At 40.5% G+C, this 27,576-nt stretch overlaps 1 long non-coding RNA gene across 1 annotated transcript; it reads left to right on the plus strand.

The window, feature by feature from the left end:
* The first annotated feature begins 3,052 nt into the window (after positions 1 to 3,052).
* On the plus strand, positions 3,053 to 27,576 carry LOC109262612 (uncharacterized). The gene is made up of 6 exons (XR_008417079.1): positions 3,053 to 3,130; positions 10,473 to 10,608; positions 15,058 to 15,117; positions 17,528 to 17,647; positions 25,821 to 25,944; positions 26,962 to 27,576. It is a non-coding gene; the product is annotated as an uncharacterized LOC109262612 (long non-coding RNA).

A 27,576-nucleotide genomic window follows, 5' to 3' on the forward strand; every position in this document is an offset into this window, starting at 1 on the left:
AGTAACAAATTGGTCCATGCCAAAATGGCAGCTTCAGTGAAGATACTACCAAACCATTCCCCAGCCCCCTCTGCTTCCTTCCCTGGGCCTCAGTAGGGCAGCAATGACTCTGAAACAAAACCTTAAGTAGACATTGAGATTCCTGATCTTTTCTCACAAAATCCAAAGATTTCATGGATGATAATATATAGCTGATATTTTCCTCCCTACAGTCCTAAAAAATCTACAACCAAATATGATCTTACTTTGTGTAAGACCCATGTTGACCCATGTTAAGACCCATGTTAAGATGCAAAGAGGGTCAAGTGTGGGAGTTGAATTCCTATTAAGTATTTACTTTCCTATTAAGTATTTAAGTATTACTTCTATCTCACAGATACCATTCTGGAAAGCATAAAAGCATAAAAAATACTTTTACTTTTGGCATTAAGATTAAACATTATTTGATCTTTTAATGTTATTTTGATTTGGTTGTAAATGGTCTGTAGCTTGGGTTTTTTTTTTTTTTTAATGTTTATTTGGGGGTGGGGTCCAAGCAGGGGAGGGATGGGGGGAGAGAGAGAGAGAGAGAGAGACGGAATTTCAAGAGCTGTCAGCACAGAGCCCGATGCAGGGCTTGATCTCACGAACCATGAGATCATGACCTGAGCCAAAATCAAGAGTCAGACGCTCAACTGACTGAGCCAACCAGGTGCCCCTGGTCTGTAGTTTGTTTAACTTTGTATGGTTTTGTCTAAAAATTATTGTAGACACTAGCTACCACGCTTGTGAAATTTTGTAGAAATAGAATTTATAAGGTACTTGCTGCTTCAAATGATCGTATTTACACAATTTAAATAAACCCTTTTTGCTCTTTCTTCTTTTGTGAATGATATCAGATCCACCAAATTCCCTTACCAGAAATGGCTCTAAAATGCAAGCATAGCTACTAATACCCCAGTATCCTCAACATGTGTCTCTGAAGAGATAAATGACCTGGAAATATTCCCAAATTAAAACAAAATAAAGCAAAAAACACTCTAGAGTTTAAAGATTCCAAGTCAGGATGACAAATGTAAACAAACTATTTACTTGAAAAAAAAAAACCTACGAACTTTGAAGAGCACTAGAACTTGCACCACCATGGAAGGCAGTATTCTACAATGGCCCCCAAGATTCCCACCCTGGAGCATACACTTTGTGTATCTTCTCCCCCTGAGTATAGGCAGGACCTACCAATATGATGAGATACCAGTTATCAGGTTACTAATAAGTGAATTGACTTTACTCAATCTAAAGGGATTATGTAGGTGGACCTGAGAGATTGGAGGTGTGAAGGGGCTTACAGAGGGAGTCATGTACCTATACCTGAAGGCAGCCTCTAGGAACTTAGGGAAACCCTTGTCCAACAGCCTGCAAGAAATAGAGGCCTCAGTCCTACAGCTGCATGAAAGTGAATCCTGGCAATAACCTGAATGAGCATGGAAGAGGCCTTCAACCTCCGGATGAGACCCCAGCTCTCATCTATGGGAGCTCCATATTCTGTTGTGGGGAAGAGATGTCTCTCTTAGAACTTTCCTGCTTGGAAGGATGGTCTGTTGACTGGATGTTGTACTTGGTAAGAATCACTTACGAGTTCATGAGGATGGCTTTATCAACAGTAAAATTAATTAATTCATCAATTCATTCAATTCAAAAAATATTTGAGCACCTACCACAAGCCATGAATGCTTCCAGATGATGTTTTATATGACTATTTTATCTGATGGTACCCAATTTTTCCATTTTCTCTTCTAGATACTATATCGACCCTTCTTTTTATCTTGAGAGGTTAATTTTCTGGACTTCTATGTACTCTGGATTCAGCTAATGGAAAAACAGGACAAGAAAAGAGTAGAAAGAAAGTGAAATCAGGAATCTTACTTCTCTAGATTTTTCCCCAACGGGTTACTTTGAGCTAGCTGCATCCCTCCACTCTTGTTGGTGTTTGTCTCCTAAGCTACTCCCTCTCAGAGTAGCCCCCTCCCTTGTCCTACCCTTGGATGGGAAGAGCTCCCCACTACTGCTGGCCCTGGCACACAGACTCTCCCTTGTGGCATACCTAAACCCTTGTCACACCTTTCTAAACAGTTTCTTTATCAAACTGCCTTCATTTTTTGATGTTTGACTGTGCTTTTTCCTACCAAGACCATGAACATAGAGCATTAATAATCCCTCTGAAAATTTGGTATTTGGAACCATTGGATCAGGGAACTTGGATTCCAGTATCAGTTCATCCTCTATATGAGGAACATGGTCTTTCAGGGACAGTCTTTCCTTCTCTACACAATGAGAGAAGAGGTTTAATGTTTTCATGAGGGCTCATAATCTATAAATCAGTAGGTGGGTTATAGAGCTCACATTTTGAGATGTTGAGAGGAAATGTAATTTCTTGGTTCAGACTTCCTCATGAATTTCAGCCCTTTCATGTTGGAGAAACTATATTCAGGCCAACCTACTGAAATAATAGAGCTATCCATTTAGATAATACTCAGTCTCTCTAGGTAAAAACCTCAGCCTCTTGAATTTCTCAGTTCAGTCTTCAGTCCCTTTTTCAGCTTCTCTCCAGGATAGCTTCTGAGTGAATAGAAGAAGGGGTTTATGCTGTGTGTTCTCATGACTAAAGAAGGGACTCCAGCTCCTTGGATTTGCTTGGTAGCCTCTGATTCCTCTGAGCTCCAAAGCACCATCTCTTATTGGCTTTATTATAGCTTGTCCTGAATAGCTTGTCCTGAAAAGCCTTTCATAAGGCTTAGGGCAGGGGTTGACAAACTTGTTCAATAAAAGGCCAGGTAGTAAATATTTTAGGCTTTGTGGACCCTATAGTCTCTCTTACAGTCCAACTTTGCAGCTCAAAAGCAGCCACAGACAGCATGTAAACAAATGGGTGTTTATTTTATTTATAAAATGGGAGACTGGGCTGGATTTGACCCATAGGCAATAATTTTCTGACTCCTAGTCTAGAGGTTCCTTGGGTGACTTGACCTCCCCTCACTCTCACTCATGTAGACCCTGCGCCTTGTATCCTTAGGCTCCAAGTGGCTCCATCTGGAACCCAGGTCTGAGGGGTCCACTACAAGCCTTGTTGTGAAGTCACCTCACTGATGCCAAGGTAAGCCTCAAGACCCCCTCTCAGAGCCAGGACACAGGGGAACAAAGGCTCTAGTCTCTTTCTTTGATTCCCCAAAGTGTCTGTTCCTCAGTTTAGTTGGTGTTCCCCTGCCTTAAAACTTTGCCCCGAGAAGAGAGAAAAAAACTAAGAACTCTGGAAGCTACTGTGTCTGTCCTCTTCTTCTCACTCTCCCTTAGAGTCAGAAGGATCAGTTTTTTTCCCCCCTGACCTTTATTCTTTCTCTACCATATTCTAAGTCTTACCATAGAACAATAAGCTTCATGGTCTTATTGAGGTCAAATAATAAATAGGTTCAGAACTCTTTAAAGGTCAGTACCAGTTGTTCTATTTCCCACAACAAATTCATATCAGAAAATAATTAGATTCAGTACCAGGCTCACTAATGCTGAGTCTTACTCCACTGATCTCTATTCTTTGTGGACAAACTCAATGTTATTGCCTGAAGATTGGTTTATGGATTTTGGTTTCTTACTTCCCCATGAGAGGGTTCAAATGGCCACAGCTGCCGGGCCTATCATAGTGTAGTTTCAGACATCTGTACTGTGTTTCCTGATGTTCTTGATATCCCCTATGCTTATGTAAATATAATGTGACTGACCTTTGGCCCAAGAAGTCTAACTTTACATGGAGAGATTGTTGAGGTGGGGAGAAGGGTGAGTTTCATGGTAAAGACTGACACATAGAGGTGAAAACATGTTAGGGAGACAATTTATGAAAATGAGGAAGTAGACCAAGGAGAAGAAAAAATTATAGACAAAGATTGCCCGGGTAAGAATTCCATACTAAGAATGAATACTGTGGAAGACAAGAAATAACTCTGAGAAATGGATAGTGTATCTTTGGTGCCATCCTATGCCCATTTGGCATTTCCTCTACTGGTCTATGCCCTCTTCTGGTTCTCTGTGCTCGGCCCAGGGACACCTTCCCTAACCTCCCCTTCCTGTCTGCTATTTCCTTAATCCTCATTAGGATGTACTTCTGGATCCCTGGCCTGGGCAATGGTACTGCTAATGTGAAGCTCACCTAATGGGTGTAAATATGTTGGCTCCACAAGCCACTATATTTAAAGTCTAAGGTGAGGGTTTGGGTAGCCTGGGACTTGACTGATTCTAATGGAGATAATATCAAAAGAAGGGCAGTTGGGAATGGAAGCTGCACTGAAAGACCAGAATCCCAGAAGTCATACCTGCTTAATCTAAACAATGAGGCAGCTCAAAACATGCATATCAGAATATCAAGTTTAAGTTTGATGAGAATAAAGTTGCAAGACTAAGGGAAGGTGGCAGGGTGGGAGGGAGAGGGAGGGCATGTAAAGAAATATAATCAGAATCTATAAGGCACTTGTTGCTTCAAATAATTTTTTCCCATTAATACGTTTAGTTTTTCATGGGCAGCGTTTGAGGGACAGTGTAACTTGCCAAGTACTCACTGTGCACCAGGAAACAGAAAGAAGCTTTATAAATATTGTCCAATTTAATCCTTCTCACAAATCTGCAAAATAGATAGCAGATCTAAATTCTAGCTGGAACTCAACGAGGGTATATTCCAAAAGCAGCTGCAGGAACTTACATCAGGATTAGTTCTTAAGCAAATTTGTGAATATGTTTCAAAATGGTGACTTCCCTGAATCCACATGTCTTGGATAAGTTCTGAGATGAGGAGTGAGTGCAACCACAGCTTCCATATGCCCAATGCATAAGCCCAGCTTGCATCCACCCCACAATTCTTCAAACGGCTTACTTAACCATGTACTTGGTTTTTCCCTACAGTTTTAAGTTCCTGTGTCTTGTCTCATCAGGGGAAAAATGCTAATGGCAATCACAGCAGCACTCCACTATGGGGGAGTCAACAGGTCAGAGATGCAAGGAAGTGTAGCTCCTGAAGCAGGGCCCGCTGCTATTTATAGTGGTAGGGATCAATTCTGCAAAAAGGAGGGGCGGGGGCAGCAGGATCATTGATTTAACTTGGAATTCCTCAGATCTTTAGCTTCACAATCCTTCCCCTCTCACTGCTCCAGTCTCTACAACACTACCTATTGGTGTTTTCCCAGCACTTCATTAAGAACTTCCCTAGACACAAAGATGGACACTCACTTAAAATCTCTATAAATTCTCATGACTGAGCATGCTCTCATTTATTCAATTAATAGTTATAGGAAGGTTGTGTGTTCTAGGCATGTTCTGGGTGCCAAAACAAGACAGAAGTATGTCCTCAAGAGACTTGTGATCTAATTAGAAGAGAGATATGTGGACAAGTAATTGCAATGCCATGTGATGAGTGTCCTGATTGTTGTATGTATAGGGGAAGAGCAGATGAAGGAAGAGAAAGGCCAAGGAAGGTGTTTGTAGAGGGGGCCATGTTGAATGAGGATGAGTTTGCAGCTAGACAAGTGTGGGGGGTGGGGGGAAACATCCAAGCAGTGGCAGTAGCAGGTGCAAAGACCCAGGAGAATGAAACAGTCTAGTGCCTTTGTAGGGGACAAGTGGATAGAAAAGTTCAACTAGGTTAAAGGAGGCAAGGGTCAGATGATGAGAAGATTTGAATGTATTGCTGAGGACCTTGGGTCCTTTCTTTATTTTGTAAGTTATGGGGAGGTTGAGGAATTCCTGACACCTTTCAACTATGAGGCAGTAGAGGTTTGTCTCAGGCAAGGTCAGTGCTTTGCACTCTCCCTTTCTTCCTTTCTAGGATCTGCTTGTGACGTGCACCATCAGGTGCCAGAGGCTGAGTTAATCACATTTCTGTTTCATGGCACCCTTGTTGTTGACAGGGGTCAACATAGCCCCTCATTTATTTCATTATATTTTATTTTTATTTTATTTCATTTTTCCCCTTCAGTCATGATCCCTGCGCACTCATTCCTTCCTCCCCACAGAGGCATCCACTCTGATGGATTTGGCAGATGTCCTCAGATATTTATGTATGCCTATAACATATGCTGTGCTCTTTTGTACATGTATGTGTTAATTCACACAAAGGGTATTGTGGTGTAACTTTTGTTCATTCAACACCATGTTTTATGATCTATATTGTGGCTCTATGTGTATTTAATTTATTGCTTCCTACTCGTGTGTAATATCCCACAGAATCTAGTCACATTTTCTGATCCTTTCCCCTGAAGTTGAACAATTCAAGGTTGACTGCTCTCTAGAAAAGACAGCATGGCAATAAACATCCTCATATATGTCCTTATGGATCTATCTGGGTAGGAATTTCTTTAGGATATGTAATGAAGACTAGGGTTTTGAATATGAGTTTACAAATCTCTGGCTTACCAATTATTGGCAGATTGCTCTTAAGAATAGCTATACAGTTTACGCTTCCACTCATAGTACATGAAAGTACGTGTCCCTTCATCCTCACCAAACGTATTTTCTGACTTTATAATTTTTACCAAATTTGTGTACATCAAATGGCATCTCATTTTAATATCTATTTCTCTGACTGCTAATGTGGTTGAATATCTCTTCAATGGTCTTATAACTGTTCAGATTTCCCTTTATGTGAACTCCTCATTTGTATTCTTTTTTGTTCTGCTAGGCTTTCTTTCTTTTCTTATTTATTTGTAAGTATTCCTTGTGATATTAATTCCAAGGGATATTAATCTCTTGGTTTGTTTAATCATTGCAAACATCTTTTCCCAAGGTGTCACTTGTTAAGTGTATCCATAGCATTCTTCATTGAATAGAAAAATACTCTAGTTTGTTTATTTATTTTTGAGAGAGAAAGAGAGCGCCTGGGGGAGAGGCAGGGAGTGGGAGAGAGAGAGAATCCCAAGCAGGCTCTGCACTGTTAGCACAGAGCCGAACATGGGGCTTGAACTCATAAACCATGAGATTATGAACAGAGCCAAAATCATGAGATGGACACTTAACTGAGCCAACCCAGGTGCCCTTTGGCTGTATAATTTTAATCTTTTATATTTAGGACTCGTTGATCTGAAGTTCACTTTTGTGTATGGTGTGTGTGGTGTAAAGGATCTACATTTGTTTTTCTCCAAATGTCAAGAAAGTTACCCGACTCCATCTACTAAAGAATCTACTTCTTCCCACTGACATGAGATATCACCTTTTTCATTTATCAAGTACCCATATGTCAGTGGGTATATTTGGAGGACTCTATTTTGTTCCATTGTTCTGTTTGCCTATTTCTACAGCATTAGCACAATGCTTTATGATAGTTCTTATTTCTAATAGGGTAAGTGTCCTTTGCGTTTATGGATTCATTTGGGGAGAACTGTTACTTTAAAACAAGTAAGTCATTTCATCCATTAACATAAAAAATCTTTAGTCAGTTCTTTATTCAGATTCTTTCTTTTTTACCCTTTTAAAGATATAAAGCTTTAGATTTTTCTCCATAGAAGTCTTCTGCATACTTTATTATTTCATTCTTAGACTTTATATAATTGCTGTTTCTGTGAGTGATGTTGTTTTCAAATTATATTTTCTCTTTAATTGTTAGTGTAATGAGGGGCTCCTGGGTGGCTCAGTCGGTTGACCATCCAACTTCAGCTCAGGTCATGATCTCACAGGTTCGTGAGTTTGAGTCCCATGTAGGGCTCTGTGCTGACAGCTCAGAGCCTGGAGCCTGCTTCAGATTCTGTGTCTCCCTCTCTCTCTGCTCCTCCCCCACTTGCACTCTCATTCTCTCTCTCTCTCTCAAAAATAAATAAATATTAAAAAATTAAGAAAAGACTGTTAGTGTAATGAAAACACTAGCTCTCTTATTCTGATAGGCTGTTAATTCTGAAAGTTTTCCATGTAGGTAATCATGTTGCAGCAAATAGTGATACAGTAAAGTCTTTTCCTTTACCATACTTTCACTTCCAGTTTCTTTTTCTGTGTCATTACATTGGCCAGGACTTCCAAAAGAGTGGTGATGACTGTTTTCTTGCCTGTTTTTTTTATTTCAAGATGGCTGCATTTAAAGTTTCCCTTATAAGTGTGGTGTTTGCTGTGGGTGGCAATGTAGAGCCTTTAATACATTTCAGAAGTTCCCTTCTGTTTTTAGTTATTTGAGAGTTTATATTTTTATATTACAAATAGTTGTTCAGTTTTTTTCAAATTCTTTTTAAGCTTCTCTGGGATGGTTATGTAATTTTTTCCTTTTTAACTCATTAATATGATGATTTACATGGACAGATTTTCTGTTACAAAACCATTCTTCATCCTGGGATAAATTTTATTTTATTATATTATTTTTTAAAAACACTGGTAGGTTCAGTTAGATTTTTTTTTTAGATTTTACATTCATTTCCACATATGAAATGGGTATAATTTTCTTCTACTACTATATTTTGTACGGGAATCCAGGTTATACAGACTTCATAAAGTGAGTTGGGTAACTTTCTCACTTTTTCTACTTTCTGTAACAACTTGCATATGGGAGGAATCATATATATTTCTAAGATATTTCTATATTGGTAGAATTTACTTATATAATTGTCTGGGGTTGGAGAATTTTTATTCTTTTTATGCAAAGGTGAATTCTTTTATTATTTTTCTGATTTGACTAGTCTATTTACATTTTAGATTTCATCTTGCATCGTTTTGGCATTTGTATACTTTTTTTTAACCTTTATTTATTATTGAAAGACAGAGAGAGACAGAGTGTGAGCAGAGGAGGGGCAGAGAGAGAGGGAGACACAGAATCTGAAGCAGGCTCCAGGCTCTGAGCTGTCAGCACAGAGCCCAGTGTGGGGCTCAAACTCACAAACCACGAGATCATGACCTGAGCCGAAGTGGGACCCTTAACTGACTGAGCCACCCAGGCGCCCCTGGTGTTTGTATACTTTTGTAGACACTTAAGTGTTCAGATACATTGGTGTGTGTATACATGCATCTGTGTAATTTCAAATTTCTAATTTCTTTCTGTGTTTTGCTTATTTGCAATTTCTCTCTCTCATCTTTTCCATCCTTATCATTCTTGCCTGAAGCTTGTCTATTTTATTGATCTGAAAAAAATTTCAGGTCTTGCGTTAGCTAAATTTCTCTAGTTTGGAGTGTTGTTATTTTTCAGTATTTTATTGATTTATCATGTTTATGACTTCTTTCCTTCATATTTCTTTGGGCTTTCTCTGTTGTTCATTTTCAACTTGCTGAGGTGAGCATTTAGCTCATTAGTTTTAAGTCTTTCTTGTTTTCTGGTATGTTTTTTAAATCTATAAATTTCCTTCTAAGTAGTGATTTTGACTGGTATATTTTTAATACCATTTAATTTTAAGTTTTATTTTTTGTTGTTGTTTCAAGTTTTTATTTAAATTCCACTTAATTGGGTCACCTGGGTGGCTCAGTCGGTTGAGCGTCCAACTTCGGCTCATATCATGATCTCACAGTTTGTGAGTTCAAGCCCTGCGTTAGGGCTCTGTCAGCTCAGAGCCTGGAGCCTGCTTCGGATTCTGTGTCTCCCTCTCTCTCTACCCCTTCCCCGCTCATGCTCTGTTTCTGTTTCTCAAAAAATGAATAAACATTAAAAAAATTTAATTCCACTTAATTAACAGGTAGTGTAATATTAGTTTCAGGAGTATAATTTAGTGATTCATCACTTACATACAACACCCAGTGCTTATCACAAGTACCCTCCTCAATACCCATCACTCATTTAGTCCATCCCCTTACCCACCTCCCCTCTGGCAACCCTCAGTTTGTTCTCTATAGTTAAGAGTCTGTTTTATGGTTTGCCTCTCTCTCTCTTTTTTTTTTAATTTCCTTTTTTTTTAAAGTTTATTTAAGTAATCCCTACACCCAAAGTGGGGGCTTGAACTCACCACCCTGCGATCAAGAGTCACATGCTTTTCTGGCTGAGCCAGCCAGGTGCTCCTATGTTTCCTTTTTAACCAAAGGGTTTGTGTATTTTTTTAGTTTCCAGGCGTGTACATTAAAAAATTTTTTTTTCTTGTTACTGATTTCTTTCTATACTAATTTTATTGCATACTGTCAGGTAATATATCACTTGATTCTTTGGAATTTCTTGTGGCTTTCTCTGTTTCCTATTACATTGCTTATTGGTAGAAATGTTTCATATGTGCTTGAAAAAGAAGTAGTATATTCTTTCTTAAAGATCACAGGTACATGATAGATAGGTGGATAGACCCAAACTCTCAGTTTTGTTATTAAATCTTTTTCATATTTGATTTTTTAAAAATCTGAACAAAAGTCGGCTATATGGACTTAAAATTTCCTAATCCAGAGTAGAATGAGTGTCAATAAAAGATTGGGCATGAGCTGGGTGGTGGGGGAGGGAATTTTTTTCCCTTCTGTGTCCAATATGGCTATATTATGCTGATAACTTATTCTTATAGAGACATGTATTTTATTTACAGTTGTAAGAAGAGTGGAAGCAGAGAATGAAGGAAGAAAATGCTTGAGGTTTGGCTGAATGCCTCCTCCCAGTGGAAGGAAAATTAAAGAAAGTTGCTCCAGTTTAGGCCCAGTGGATGGCTGATAACCCACAGAAAGGTAATGTGTGTATGTACGTGAGAGTGTGTGTGTGTGTGTGTGTGTGTGTGTGTGCGCATACTTTTCATGAACTGTAACACTTGGTCACCAAACTGCTTTGCTTTAGGACATCTTGGATGGTGGAAAACACAAAGAAGAGAGAACACTTTACTATCACCCCCAAATCGCTATTTTCCTGAACAAAACAAGAAAGCTCACTGCTGTGTTTGGCAGGAATAAGTAATTATATTGGAATCACTTTTTTTTTTCATAGTTCTTAATTTGTGTGAGTAAACCTCAAGTTTACCAGAATTATAGATGGGGGTTTCACATTAATGGAGTCATTGGGCCTGAGACTAATATTTTTTAATGCATGTGGACTACCCTGGGACCCTTAGAAATATTTTGGGAAGGGGACTCTTTAAAAAGACTGGATAATCAAGCAGGAAAGGGCTCAGGGCCATTGTAGTTTGGCCATTTAAATGTTAAATTGACTTAATTTATATTCACAGATAGTGATATACTGGTTTTTATATGTGTGTGTGTCTTTGTGTGTGTATTACCATATTACATGTATCTAGAAAAAAACCCATATGTGGTGAGTATATAATTTTTTCCTCACAAGTAGCATACAGCTTTGTTAGCCTGTTTCATCCATTAAACAATATGTCATTGATACAGTATAATAGTTAAAAATATTACTAGTAATCCGCAGTCAGAAAGAATTAATCCATTTGAAAATTCTAAGTATTCACTCACTCCTAGCTTGTCTGATCAGACTCAATTTACTTAGCAGGGAAGTATCCAAACATTTAAGTATGCAAATGTGTAAAGCCAAATGAGACATCATTTAATTCCTTTATTGTCTTACAGTGAAAGAGAGCAAATGAGCAAGTTGATGGCTTTATGCCAATTATTTTTACTACGATTTCTTTTATGCTAAGGTATAGCTGAAGGCAAGCCCTCAAATTCCAGCATGAACATGCAGCAGCAATAACATGAATATTTTAGGGGCTATAAGATTCTTTTCATGGCTTATGGTTGGAAATAAAAAATTTAAGTTGCAACTGCTTTGGAAAATATGTCATAAACGACTGGGACTAAATGTAAGAGTGTGTGTGGCCTCCAACCCAAACGTTCTTCTAAAAGACCCAAGTCCTCGGTGTTCAAGGCCCTCCTCAATGAAACACTCTTTCTCCCTATTTTTCTAGGTTAGTTTTTTACCACTCAGCCCACTTGACTCAGCTCCACACCTCCCTCCAGTCACACAACTTTCTTGAACAGGACATGCATTTTCGCATCAAGGAATATGGCCCAAGGACTATCTTCAGATCCCAAGGCCAGCACACCAGCAGTGCAATGGCGAAAATACTGAGAAACTCAGACGGAGACTGAGAGCCAGAGAGAGCAGCCGGCTAACAAGGGTTAGGTCATGACCTCCAGCATGACAGCTACGTTTCCTCTACTCTTTACCACCAGACTGCACGCTTAACCTCACCTAGTCCTCTTGCAAACTGGTTCTATCGATTAGAATGGTGACCATAGCAGGGACCACATGGAAACCTCTCTCTTAAGCAAACTGCAAGCCCCTGTCTCAATGACAGCTTGTCGGGAGCATCCATTCACTCACACTGAGAGGGAGACATTACTAGTTTTGAGAAGAACTAACCAATCAGAGTATTTAGCCTATTTGTTTAAGGATGGTTTTCCCCACCTAAGAAATAGAAAAAAGTACAGCGTTTCTGTGTTTAAAGCACATCAAGAATTAATGAACCTCATTCTCTTTCTCTTACCCAAGGCATATCCCTGTTTAAAACCACAAAGTGCTGACCCAACCAGTGGTTCCAGAACCCAGGGCCTCAGCACAGCATTTTAAAGACTCAACCTCATAATGAATTACTATTTTAGTGATAGTCCTGGTAACATATGGTGAATGGAAAACACTTTCTGTAGATTAAACAACATAGTTCCCATTAATGGTTTTCTATACTTGAGAACTGAAAGAGATTTTAACTAACTGTTGGTTTGGTGTAGTTTCTGCTGAATTATTTAAAACACCTCCTTCCTGCTTTAACCGTGAATTTGCATTAGAAAGTACAATGCCAATTAAGATTCCTCCATTGCCTCAAATGCTCTAAAAATAAATACAAGCTAAATCCCAATCACAAATACATTTCTCTCTTCATACTCTGACCTTCTTGTTATCCTAAGCTTAGGCAAAATAAAGAAACGATACAGAAATTTGCAGAAAGAGATGGCGAAAGTTAGGAAATTAAGAAGATTAAAAAAAATTACCGTCTAACGGATGGCTCTTTGGACATGCTGGAGACACACGGAGTTCTATATGTAGGTGGAAAACTCAACGTTTACTAGTACAAGTTCTCCCAATTCCAGGATTACTTAATATAAAATATAAACATAAGTCATTACATGTATATAAAACCAGAAGTTGAAGATATTGGCTTAGCTAGATGATTTGAATTTTATTTACTGTGATAAACAATCAAAAGTGAAAATCCAATACAATACATAACTTTGGCTGGGCATGTTTTAGTTGCCTGTTTATTTTTGCAAAGCTGAGTGTTTCTCTTGCACTTGGCAACCTCCCCCCCCACCCCCAAGCCTTGTCTCATGGCTTTCTTCCCATGATATGAAGATTAGCTAGTGACTTTAAGTCTGCATCAGATAACTTTCTCACAGTAGACCCCAAATGTCTCATATTTTTCACACCACTTCTTTGACCTTTACAGGCCACTCTTCTTCCCACCTGGCATGTCTGCTGCTCGCTGCCTCCTGTCCCTTCCACCCATTCAAAAACACTCTACGTAAGGAAGCTCTTCCACAAAAGAATTCTCAGCTAATCCCTCTAATTATAGCATTCTGATCACTCTATATCCTGGTACACATCCACCTTCCGAAAGAAGTTTGCAAATGTGATTTTGAGGTACTTCTGTCTTGCCACACATTTTCACTTGGGTACATCCTGGCTGACTAGTACAATGTCTTCTTCACAGAGCTCAATATAGGTTACTGCGGGACAACTGGAAGCTTAGTTTCAGTTTGAACCAGAGTGCCATCTACTGGTGTAAGCATTAACAATACCATCAACATGATTACATTCAGCCCAGTGAACATATTCAATACGCATGACGCACGCCAGCTCTCATGGTTTGATTAAAAAATAAGGGATATATTGGGGCGCCTGGGTGGCTCAGTTGGTTAAGTTAATGACTCTTTTTTTTTTACTGTTTATTCATTTTTGAGAGAGAGAGAGAGAGAGAGTGAACAGGGGAGAAACAGAGAGAGAGAGGGGGACACACAGAATCCAAAGCAGGCTCCAGGCTCTGAGTTGTCAGCACAGAGCCTGACACGGGGCTCGACCTCACGAACTGCGAGATCATGACCCAAGTCAAAGTCAGACGCCCAAAGTCAGATACTCCGTGAGTGACTCTTGATTTTACTCAGGTCATGATCTCATGGTTCATGAGATTCAGCCCTGTGCCAGGCTCTGCGCTGACAACGCGGGGTCTGCTTAGGATTCTCTACCTCTCTCTCTGCCCTTCCCCTGATCACACTGCTTGTTCTTTCTCTCTTCTCAAAATAAATAAATTAATTTAAAAAAGAAAGGAAGAATAATATCAAAGCAATACTTTGCTCCTACCCTTAGTAACATCTATGTTTTCAAAAGAGAAATGGCAATGGAATAAAATTCTCATTTTGATCCTCTAAATAATAAAACCATCATCTCAAAAAGATGGGTGTGAATTCTAGACTATGTCCTCTGGCTGTTTTGTAAACTATTTATTGAAAAAAATATCATATGAATTGAGGAACTGAAACGATATACAATACAATGTCAGGATGCCACTAAGGCCTATGGAAATGGCACTGTTTTACGAGGAAGACAAGTTTTTGTTTTTGTGTTATTCCAAGAATTTAGCCCTTCCATAGGGCGAGCCATCCCTTCAGGATGATCACATCCTTGAGTCATAAACCTCTGAGTTGGCACAATTTCTCAGCACGAAATGGAAGGACTGTATAAAAAAGCAATATTAAAAATACTTAGTCCCTGTTTATCGGGCTAACATTGTCGTCTATTAAATAATTTCTTAAACCCTTTAATAATTCCATCTTTCTACTCAGTCTAAATCCCATCACACTGTGGGTAAATTTAAAATTGCACAAAGGTGGGTCTGTAAGTTAAGAGAAAACTTTTCTTTCCTTACACAGAGGCTGACTTAGGCAGCATGGGATCATTAGTGACCAAACAGATGCCCCCATCTATAACCCAGAGACAGTTCTCAGCTGTACAGAGAACCTTTCATTTCCTACGTAGAGGTGAACTCAAAACGTGTCACTGATTTTTGCACCCTCTTAATCTTCCTGTTTATTCTGTGCTTCATTAAAGTCAATCTCCACAGGGCAGACTGTCATCTGAGCTCGGCCTGTCCTGCTGTCTTCTCTCTCCAGAGAGCATCCTTCATCCTGATAAACGGGCTGTGAGCTGAGCACGTGACTGAGCTCCTTAAGGTAAATAGATTACAGAGAGCTGCTCCTTCCACACTGGCTCAACAGAATTTGATAAGCAGGATCATTGACGTGGGCATCACAGTGGAGACAATGTTTTCTGAAAGATGAGGTTTCAGATTTACTGTTGTAAAATGAGATAGAGAAAAATTTTTTTTTCATTGTGTCATACCATAGCTTTAAGGCTGCATTAGCTATTGTCATTCATCTGCCAAGTGTCTCCCTCAGGATTTAGCATCATTTATAGGATGTCTTCTGCATGCCAGACTCTCTGCTAGGGACTAGAGACATAAATGTACACACAGGGAGGAAAAGTGGTAGCAGTGGTAGGAGATGTAGTGAGGCTCTGTTGGAAGCCATAAAGCATGGCACCATCACAACACCAGCCCGTGTGCTCAGTTCAGTACCCCACATGTTGTGGCAAGGGTAAAGGTATGGACAGCTCAAAAGAAGTTGGAAGCCTCCATCCTGGATGATCAGGGCAAGATCTATGTGGAAAGTGCTACAGTGAAGCTCACTCCCTCTTAGCTGAGAAGAAGAAGGTCAAGGAGGCTTCCCACCCACCCCACACCTCAGTTTTTCCAAGGTCTGGGTAGCAGAAATCCAAGATCCTCCTCAATAATGACTGCAGATCAGCGAGAAGCCTGGACAGCCACGCAGATGGTGTCCTGTTCTGCGAGGGACCGCTTCTAGCTCCTGCCTCGCGTCTACATTGTTCAGTGATAAAAGCAGTGGTGAAGAGCTCTGTGGGATGTGAGAGGGTGTCAAGGGCAAGGGCTGCAACATCTATGGGCTGCCAACCCATACAAAGCCACCATCGTCCGAGATTAATTCAACTAACTATGCTGTGTTAGCCCTTAAGTTCTCGCTGGACCACACAGGCCTCTCTCTCCTCTGAGCTCCTCTTGTAATTTACAGTTTGGCTTTTTCTTATATTCAGCCTCATAATATAATTATTCCTTGTATGTTGTGCGACCACAACAAGATTACATTTGTGTCTTCTTTGAAGAGAGAGATACACAGCAGACACATAGCTGGCATCTAATGCTTAATCTAAACTGGGAATCAGAAAATAAGAGCTTGTAGAAACGTCCCTCCTTTAACAGAATAGGAAGCAGATTTAGAGAATTGCTGCTTTATTCATTCTACAAGTGTCTCATGAAACTTTCAAGTCACTGTGCTGGGCTCTGTGGAGGAGACAGAGATGGGTCCAGTTCCCATGCACCTGTCAGTGATGCATGAAAAAGAGGATGTGTGGCCTAATCACCACAAGTGGAATCCGTAAGGAAGGTAAAGATGAGTCTGAGGGATGCCAGGTGAGGGAGGTAATGGGTCACCTGAACTTGATGAAGGATTTGATGTGGGAATGGGGAAGGGTATAAAGTGTGAATGTATTTTGGCCTTCACCAAGCTTTTCATCTCACTCAAAACCAGCCTACAGGAGTCCGCTGAGACAACTGTGATGGTGGTTACCATCCATGCTGGACCCCCTGACGGTTTGCTGAAAGGCATACTTTCATCCACCAGAATGTGACTGTCTCAGCTCCTTGCCCATGAAGACGTCTGTCTCTTTTTTCTCTCATGTCTGTTTCACTCCCCTGCTCTCCCAAGTGCAGGGAAGATTGCAGTCCCACTTTAACCTTTAGCAGTTGGCTAGGCTTGGACCCTATCCTGTTCCAGCCCCAGAATGCTAGACCAAGGCATGCCTGTGGGCCCAGCTCCCCACCACCCACACGGGGAGCACAGTGAGCATCCCACCTTGGGTCTGGCCCTGGTTATCATGGGGTTCAAAAGGTTTCCCTGGAGACAGAACAGAGTACTGCCCAACTCTCTGCCTCCAGGGTTTGCATTTCCCACGGAAGGAAGCCAGGCTATTTCTGGGAAAAGCTGGAGGAGGTTAAGCAAATTCAGACTGCATAGGAAAGAGTTTTCTGAGCCCTCTCTGCTACTCAGCCCCCTGCCCACCCCCACCCCCCCACTCTTCTGTCCGGTGGCCCTTCACAGCCTTCCTCCCTGCACAGACATGTCCTTTGCCCAAGCTAGGACCTTATTGCTCATTTTCCCTGACCCTCCCTGGAACTTGACTCTGCACCACTCCCCCCCCCACCCCAACCCCCACCCCCGCATCCTGCCGCAAGGAGTAGCAGTTTCAGCCTCTTTCTTGCTTCTGCTCATGCAGCATCCTCCTCACCGGGCATCTCCTGTGGTAGAAGAAAGTACTTCACCCTTCACATCTGCTTGCTTCTTTTGTCTCTCTTTCCTCATTCCCTTTGCAATTAGGGGAAAGGAAAGAAGCATCGGGATGCCAGGACAGCAGCATGGGATGGGGACAGCACAGAGATGCTGGATAATGCACCTCTCCTCTTAACATAAAAGCCTGCCCCCACAATTTCCTCTCCATTATTCCCTCTAGACCTGGGTCTTCAGCTTCCTGCCCTCACCTTAACTGGAAACTGGGTAAAAGCCACATCAAGAGGAGTTCTGAAAATGGCATGTGGATGAAAAGGGAGCTTCTTGGAGACTCTGGCGGCTGGTGAGGACCTCATGCCTTCTGATTCCTTAAGCTTCTGTCTGGTGGAACAAAGAGTGGGTATGTCAGAAGACCCTCCAGGCCAGGGTTCCCAGGGTGTCTTCCCTTCTGGCCTTGAGGCTTCCTCTCCCTTAGGTATGACCAATTCTAATTCACTATTGCTTTAGAGTTGTGATATCCTTTTCCCTTTAAAAAAATTGTTTTTAATTAATTTACTTATTTTGAAAGAGAGGCAGACAGACAGGAGGAATGAATGAGGGGCAGGGAGACAGGGGGAGAGAGAATCCCAAGCAGGCTCCGCCCTGCCAGCACTTAGCCCAACGCAGGGCTTGGACTCACAAAACCTCAAGACCATGACCTGAGCCGCAACCAAGAGTCAGACTCTTAACCGACTGAGCCACCCAGGTACCCTTATCCTTTTCACTTTTTATTTTTTAAGTTCCTGTGTCCCAAAATTTAGTACAAGTAAACATTTATATACAGCAAAATATATGGTCCAGTTCTAATCCTTTGGTAGATGTGCGGTTTCACATTGTCTAATGTCACCCTATCTGAGAGCAATAAATCAGGGCTGTGCCCAATTTGCTTTCTCCTACCTTCCAGCTACTTCTCACTCTTACCATCTACTCATGGATGATGGGGCCTTGGTCTTAACCACCCATCCATCAAGCAAGCACTGACCGTGCTGATGCTGCCAGACTGAGCTCACACTGTTGGCCCAGAACTTCCAAGTACTTTAAAACAATCTTTGCTTAGGACTTTTTGTAGATTTGGACTGAGTGTAAAGGCTAAAGGGGAGACCTTAGTGTCACAATAGGTGCCAGAGGCCTGATATTTGAGAGTGGAGGCTGCAAATTCTAGACCCCTGGCCTGATGTGACCGCCCAGAGCTCTGAGAACCTGTAGTCACAGAACAGCCCCGCTCCGGCCAGTCTGAGAGGTAAGGAAGGTGATTGGACCAGGGTCCCACCTGAGCCTTCTCTACTTCCACTCTCAAGACCCTATTAGAGGTTGTTAAATGTCTTAGATAAGCTCATAGTTAAGATTCAGGAGATATTCACTGGCAAAAATGACATGAAATGCACAGCGAATAAGTACTTATTATTTTTCTCCTCAAAAGAGGCTTAACACCAGTAAAAACTGAAAATAGACACAAAATAGTTTTAATTTTGAATATTGTTTAATGGAAGCATTTGGGTGTGTGATAAAGAGTATTTTTCTCAGCCTACTAAGCAAATCCTTCAGAATCTGTGAACCAAGGCTGACTGAGCCAAGGACGCTTTCTCTCCACATCTAAGCCTTGGCTCCCTCTAGTGTCCCTGACTCTGCCTGTTTCAGGCCTAAAATGCCTGGAACCTACCATCTCTATCAAAATGGGGATTCAAAGCCCAGTTCAACTAATTGTCTTCCTGTTACCCCTCCATGGTTACTGTTGATCACATACTTCTCCTTTCTCTATGAGTTTCATTGTTCTCTTAAAACTGACATTTTATTATATTCAGTTTATAAGATAGTTGTTTTATGTGTATTGTTTTCCCTGCCCCCCATCAGAATTGTCTTTTTAAAAATTTATTTATTTTAAATTCCAATATAGTTAACATATAGTGTTAGTATCAGGTGGACAGTATAATGAATGAACATTATTAGACATTACTCAGTGTTCATCATGATAAGTATACTCATAACCCCTTCACCTGTCTCACCCATCCCCCTGCCCACCTCCCCTCTGGTAACCATCAATTCTCGGTATTTAAGTGTTTATTTTTTTGTCTCTTTTTTTCCTTTGTTCATTTGCTCTGTTTCTTAAATTACACATATGAGAGAAATCATACAGTATTTGTCTTTCTTTGACTACCTTATTTCACTTAGCATTATGCCTTCTCGATCCCTCCATGCTGTTTCAACTACAGTCGTGTCTTTGAAATGGGGAACATATAACATCAGGCATGCAATAGGTGCCTAATACCTTAAATTTGGGAATCAGAATATTAGAGTCAGTATGACAGCTATTACAGTTTCCCCCTTTCACAAAATGGGAAACACATCCAGAGAATAGCTGCATCATTGATTCTACATGTGCCTAAGCAAACTTTTAAGTCACTGTGCTGGGCACTGTGGAGGAGGAGATGGCTAACAGATGGGCCTATCTCCCATGCACCTGTCAGTGAGGCATGAAAAACAACATGTGTCCCCATCACCAAAAGTGGAAACCATAAGGAGGGTAAAGATAAGTTTGAGAGATCTCAGGTGAGGAAGATTGTTTATCAGCTGAGGGACTCAGTAGTTTTGTGGAGAAGGTAGCACTTGAACCTGATCTTGAAGGATTTGATGTGTGGGAATAGGTGAAATGTATATTTCACATTCAGGGAAGGAAATTTGAAGAACTTCAGAAGCTAATACTAGGAAGCCTTAGAGCCCTATTACAGCAAGCCTTGAATACCAGCCAGGAAGCTTATACCCCAACTGGTAATTAGGAAGCACTACTGAAGGAATAACTTGTAAAAAGTTCCAACTTCTTGAACATGTATTGAACTCCTTTTTAAAAAGTGAATTCTTCGTCCTTGAGGGTGTTTAAGTACGCACTGGATGTGCTCTTACCTAGCCATCTATTTATGATTTATGGATAGATTCATAGAAAGGACTCATGCATGGACTGGGTAACTGCTAAGGTCCCTTCTAATTGAGATTACCCAGTTAGGATTTTTCAAACAGAAACTGGCCCTATGTTACAGGAGACAAGTGTGTATTTCTTTTTGTACTTCATAGGTGCTTAATTAGTGCTACCTTAACCAATGAATGACATGAACATCGGTGTGCTTTAGGAAGAGGAATTTGGAGGTGAGATTTAAGCTAGAATAGCAAGAAGAGAGAGACTGCATCCAGGGAGCCTGGGTAGAACACCATGATCATTTTCAAGGCCTGGACTAGGTTAGTGGAAATGGGAATGGAAAGTGAATTAACAATGTGGACGCTGAATCAAGGTTACTATTTTGTTGTAATTATCTGTGACCCTCCTCAATAGACAGAAAATCTTGTGAAAGCAAGAAGTGTACCTCATTTGACTTGATATCCCCACTACCTAACAATGACTAACACATACAAGTGCTCTACATGTTTTAAATGAATTTGTGGAGTAAATGTTGACTGGCTTAATGAGTAAGTAGTTGAGATGGTGTTAACTTGAGAGGAACTGCTGGACAAGGGGCAACTCGAGTCTCGGGATATGAACCCAGGACTTGAGTGGTCCTGGCCCTGGTGTGAAGGGAACTCAGGAGACAGCAGCTGCCTCTACTTCCTCACTCTGCAGTCTCTCTAATCTCTGCCAGGTAGGCCCTCATTCATACTCACAACCTTATCGTATTTAGGTCTTCTCCACCCTTCTTGCCCTTATCTCCCATTTTCTTGCTTTACTTCTCATCAGGATTTGACACAGTTGACCATTTCAGTCTTGGAATAGTCCCTTCTTCCAAGACTTGATTTTCTTCCTATCTTGCTGACGGCTTCAGTTCATTCTAGTCATTCTGATTTATTTAACTTCCTATTCCCAATTTTTAAATCAATGGTTCTCAGCCTTAGCTGCATGTTAGAATCACAGGAAGCTTTTAAATCTCTTGATATTCAAGCTGCACCCCAGACCAATTAAATACGAATCTTTGAGGGGTGGGTCCAGGTTCAATACTTATTTAAAGCTCTGCTGCTGATTCCAGTGTTGTAAACCACAGTTCCAAGTATTAGTGTTCCTTAGAGCTTAGTCTTAAATCTCTCCCCATCTTTGGCTCTACCCCTCAGCCCATGGGTTTCAAGTATCCTTATCATGTTGATCTAGACTTGTAGCCCCAATTTCTCCTCTAAACTATAAACTCATATATGTAACTGCCTATTCGAGATCTCTACTGAGATGCAGACATCTCAAATTTAACAGGTCCAACTGGAAATCTTGACTTTCCTTGCTTCCAAATCTGTCCCTTCTTAGTATCCCCCTCTTAGTTGATAGTGTCATTTGTCCAGTTGTGCTGGCAAAGACAGCTTGGCAGCTATTTTTGGTTCCTTCCTTTCTGTCACTCCTCACATCGAATCCACCATTGAGCCCCGCTAGTTTTCTTTCTAGAATACATTTTAGATCCAGCCACTTGTCACTACCTTTCTCAATCCTCATGTGCTCTGCAGCTGTGGCTTCCTGTGTGTTCCCTGACTTCACTCTTGCTCCCTTACAGTCTTTTCTTCATACAGCTTGTGGAGAGATCCTCGGGAACATATGCCATATCATATTTCTTCCTCCTCAAAAAGGTGTCTTGTGGTTTCCTATTACATTTAAAACAAAATTCAAACTCTTGGGGTTCATGGGTGGCTCAGTCGCTTAAGTGTCTGACTTTGGCTCAGGTCATGATCTCGTGTGTTATGGGTTCGAGCCCCACATCCAGTTCTCTGCTGTCAGCACAGAGCCTGCTTTGGATCCTCTCTCTCTCTCTCTCTCTCTCTCTCTCTCTCTCTCTCTCTCTCAAAAATAAACAAACATTAAAAAAATTCAAACTCTTGAGTTTAGCCTTCAGGGTTCTTCATGATCTGCCCCCTTCCTGCCATTCTAATCCTCTTTAATTCTCCCTTCATCTGCTCTGTCCCTGCTACACATCATTTTTGCTGTTTGTGGAACACAGCCTTTGCCTAGAATGCTCTTCACCTAAATCTTCACATGGTTTGATGATGACCATTCAGGCCTCTGCTCATGTGTTACCTCTTTGGAAAAATTTTTACTGACCTAGCCCCTCAAGGAAAAATGATCCCTGTGGTCCCCTATCTTAACCTTGCTTTATTCTTTTATTATCTGAAATCATATTTATTTGTGTTCATTTCTCTGTCCTCCCCCAATAGAAAGTGGGGATCTTGTCTGTTTTATTTATTGCTGGTTCTCTGGCACTTAGTAGTTTCTCAATAATTGTTGAATGAATTGTTGAAACCCAAACTAATAGTGAAGCAGACTATAGTCTGAGTTGTCACAGTGAGGTAGATGAATAATCTCAGCATGAGACATGATTAATTAAAGACTCTATTAAAGGTGTTTTAGGAGTGTCTGGCTTAGCCTCTGGCCAGGCTGTCCCCACCTCCCAAATTTCCTTTCTTCCTCTACTCATGGTGTCTGAAACTCGGCGATTTAGATTCATTGAATTGAAAGGTTTTCACCTTCTGTAGAATTCTCTACTAAAATTCAAATACCTTCAGCATGTATCTATTGCCTAATAAAAGATTAGAGAGGAAAGATTATTCTGAGAGACCAAACCTAGAGCAGAAGGGACTAAGGACAAAGGGAGGGGCAGATTGTCCTACTAAATTTTCTTCACAATGCCATGTCTTTGACAGAGCCATTTGAGGAAATTGGTCCTCTAGAAAGCTGAATGGCTTTAGGCATCAACAAGAAACTTTCTGTGTGAATTCTGTTGGGAATGGCAAACTCCTAATTTCTCTCTCTCCCATGTATTTCCAGTTCCATTCCCCAATCCCCAGTGTAACTTCCTAAGTGTGGGGACTTGACAGTTTGGTAGTCTACCTCTAATGCACTTCTCCCACCTGATTGTTTTTCTATCACAGTAAATCAACTAGCTCCACCTCTATCCACAGTAAAGTAATTCTGTACCAGGGGATTTAAAAAATACCTGAACAGGGTGTCTGGGTGGCTCAGTTGGTTAAGTTCTGACTTCAGCTCAGGTCATGATCTCAGTTCATGAGTTCGAGCCCCACTTTGGGCTCTGTGCTGAGAGTTCAGAACTTGGAGCCTGCTTTGGATCCTATGTCTCCCTCTCTCTCTGCCCCTCCCTTGCTCACACTCTGTCTCTCTCTCTTTCAAAATGAAATAAACATTAAAAAAATAATAAAATAAAAAATAAAAATACCTAAACAATATGTTATTAAATGATGGATAGAAACCTATTTCCTTATTAAAATACTTACATTTTCTTTTTGTGGGTATTTTTTTTTTATTTTAGAGAGTGAGAGAGAGAGCGTAAGTGGGGGAGAGGGGCAGAGGGAGAGAGAGAGAGACAGAGAGAGAGACAGAGAGAGAATCTTAAGCAGGCTCCACACTCAGAACAGAGCCTGATGCAGGGCTTGATCCCAAGACCCTGGGATCATGACCTGAGCTGACATCAAGAGTTAGATGCTCAACTGACTGAACCACCCAGGTGCCCCTATAATACTTATATTTTAATAACATGTTAGAAACAAAGAATTTGATTTCCTTAGTGTTAGAATTTGGCTTCCCTGAGAAGCAAACTCAGAGGCAGTGATGAGCATGCAGAGCTTGCATTAGAGAGTAGGGACCCTTAGAATCAACATTTGTGGAAGGCAAAGAGGCAGGACTGGGTAGCAGGAAAAGCTGAACTCAGTGCAGTCTCAACAAAGGTCTCAGCTTGCCCTTTGAGGAGCTCTTCAGAGCAGCTGAAATGTCTCTTTACAGTCAACTCCCCTTGCAGTAAGGAGGCTAGGCTTTCATATTCTCATAGCAACCAGGCAGTGGATGCAAGCTGGTCCTGGGTGGAGAGGGTGCGCTGTCGCTAAGGGCAATTTTTGGACTGGGCTGAGTGCCAAGAGCTGCCTGCTGACACCACTACCTGAAGACAGAACTGGGCAGCACAACACAGCATCCATTATATCTCATGTTTTCATGTTAATATCACTTTTTGGTTGCTAACATTATTCTTAGGATCTGTTGAAAGACCGATAAACTTTGTACTAAGAGTCTCCCCTGAATTGGCTTTACTACTGAGAAATCTTTTCTTGTTAATGCTGTGCTTTTGAAAGACATTAACTTTTCTGTTCCTAACATGTTATAATCCTATGTAGATAAGAGTGCTATTTGTTGATGTTGTCATTCTTATTTAACATTTTCTGAAGCATTCACTGGATGTACCAGGGTCTTGTGATTCTTTCTTAGTCATCTGCAGTGGCCAGTCTGGCTGATTAGAAAGGTAAAGTTCCACTCTCATTAATCCTGCCTACCCCATTGAATCTGCATCCCAGGAGTTTTCCTTAAAATAAATAAACAAACAAGCAAACAAAATAAATCCCTCAGCCTGGGTGATGTCAAAGGAACTAATTATTCAGGCTTCTCATTACAGTTTTGTCTATGTAAGGACTGCAGATTGGGGTCCTGAGTAAGCATAATTGAGAATTAATGTGTTCTGTGCCTCAGAGGTGGGAAATAAAACTGAAATGGCCCACATGAGGGGGGAAAAAGATTTTTATCGTGTAAGTGAGACAATAGGATCCATGATTGTAGGTTTTATTGCTCAGGCCTGAAACAAAAGGATCTTTTTCTCTGGTGGTTTTTCACCCTGGCAAGATTAGTCTCTGAAATAGGACTAACACCTTAAGTTATTCATCTCTCTGGAAAAATGTGGACGTGAAAGAGCAAGGAATTTATACTTAGTCTGCATATGTCTGAGCAAGAATTAAGCAAATAATAGATACTTTTCTGGAGTTCCAACACTGTGGTCAGGGCCAGGAGTTGGTACCAGCTGGTTCTGAGGCTCATCTCCCTCTCCCTGCACTTCTCCCAGCACCTGCGGATGATGAGGGAGGTTCACTGTTTCCTTGCAGCTTCAGTTTATTGCTGACAAGGCTGTATTCAGTGTTTCATTTGAAGGGCAATATGGTCCAATGGCTTGGCATGTGACTGTCAAATCCTGACTTCATCATTTAAGTTTTATTATGTTAGGCATCCCAAATTATCTACTCTGGGCCTTAGGTTCTTCCTCTCTAAATTAACAGTGACCCTACTGCCTACTATTAGAGTTGTTAAAAAGCATTACATTAGATACTACATGTGAAGTGTTGATGGTGCACAGTAGAAAACAGTCAATACCAGGTGTTATTATTTGCTAGGAATAAGTTCACAGGTATAAGATGAGATTAAGAATTACTTGAACATTTCTGCAACAAAGAGAGGGACAGCTAGCCCTGGTTGAGCTGATAATTCTTTGAATAGCTACCATTAAGTAAATAGCAATAGAGAAGAATAGTTCCCCTGCAAAGTTGAAACCAATGAGATAGATTCCCTCTTTAAAGTGAGATGTAACAGGGAGCTGTATTAGACAACTTAGTGTGGCAAAGGTAATAAATGTTAAGTTAGGAGTGGCTGTCATTGCCAGTGAAAGTCCAGAAATCTCTATTTCTGTCAATCACAGAAGATACGCGTCAGTCAAGGAATTGGATTTCCCTATACCAAAAAGCCATTGCTGGCTGAGCAGAACAAGATGTGGACTCACCAAACTCAACAACCTGCTTTTCTCACAAGAAAGTATTAATTGCGTAAGTAATAATTTCCTTATTTGTCAAAAAACCTCAACAGAATTTCAAATTTTGATCTAGTTGCCAACTTAGACTCTGCTCCACTAAAGTATAAATAATTGCTCAGAAGGAATGTGTCTCTGGACTATTTCTAGCACTCCTCTTTCATACTGTAGGTATTAAATTTGGAAATCTTACACTTCTATGTTAGAATATCTGTTGATTTTTATGTACTAGAGAAGAGTTTCTTCTATATCCTATTGCTTTTCCTAGTTGACTATGCTCCATATTTACTCATCCAACAAATATTTATTGAATGCTCACTATGAACCAGCTATATAGTAGGTATATATTCCGAGTGGAAGTAAAAGGAAGGTGACTATTTTCAAAAGGTTTATAGGCAAATAACTAAAAATCTATCAAATAGATGTATTTTTTTTTTACTTTACATTCATGAGTCCAAATGATCTCAACTCTGTTTCCTTAGAGTTGAGACCACATATCTAGAATGTGTTGGTAAAATTTCCACTATCTCTCACATGATATCATGTATCCACTTGACACATTTGTCAACTGATGCTAAAAGACTGTTATAGTCAGTAGTGGAGACTATGACTTCAAGGGCAATGTGATTACCAGTAATGTAGTTTCTCTTATTTGAAGAAAGTTACAGGTATAAACTCAGCCTGAAAAAATGATACCATTTGTGGGATTTTTTTTCCCCAGCCATCAAGCTTTAAGAAAGTTTGAGGAGTTAAGTTTTATTTCTTTGAAATGAAATGCAAGAAAGTCAAGATGAAATAGAAAAAGGAAAGACAGAGTAGTCAGAAAAGAGAAGTTAAAATGAAAATTGCCTCTCTCTGGAATTATAACTATGTTGGTAAAAGCTTTTACCTTGGCTACTACAAGTGAGAATAGTTTCTAAAATATAAAAGTTTTACTTACCAGAAAGATTAGCATCCAGCCAAAATTGAAAACAATCAAGGTTTAGTTAGGTATTGTATCATTAACATGCCATTCCTCTATTGCTTCTTCCAGGCTACTTCCTTTTACTTAATGAATCTCAAAATTTTATTTTGGCTTTGACTGTGAAGGCGAGAGAGAAATGCCAGGGTTCCACCCCTGCCTTCCTGAGTCAGACCATCTGGCAAACAGAGCTCATTCATCTACACGTTTTTTTTTTAATGTATAAAATAAACATAACAAAATTGACCATCTTAACCATTTTTAAGTGTACAGTTCAGTGACGTTAACTATATTCACATTGTTATGCAACTATCACCACCATCCATCTTCAGAACTCTTTTCATCTACAAAACTGAAAGTCTGTGCCTATTAAACAGCTATCCATTCCTCCCACCTCCCAACTCCAGCCCCTGGCACTCACCATTCTACTTTGTCTTTATGATTTTGGTTACTCTAGGTACCTCCCGTAAGTGGAATAATACAGTGTTTGTCCTTTTGTGACTGGTTTCTTTCACTTAGCATAATGTCCTCCAGGTTCATCCAACTTGTGGCATTTGTCACTTTGATTCCTTTTTTTGAGACTGAAAAATACCCATTGTGTGAATATACCACATTTTGTTTATCCATTCATCCATCAGTGGACACTTCTTCCACCCTTTGGGTATTGTGAATAATGCGGCTATAAAC

The sequence above is a fragment of the Panthera pardus genome, unplaced genomic scaffold (genome assembly GCF_024362965.1).
Source record: "Panthera pardus isolate Hobbes unplaced genomic scaffold, ASM2436296v1 HiC_scaffold_24, whole genome shotgun sequence".
NCBI classification, from domain to species: Eukaryota; Metazoa; Chordata; class Mammalia; order Carnivora; family Felidae; genus Panthera; species Panthera pardus.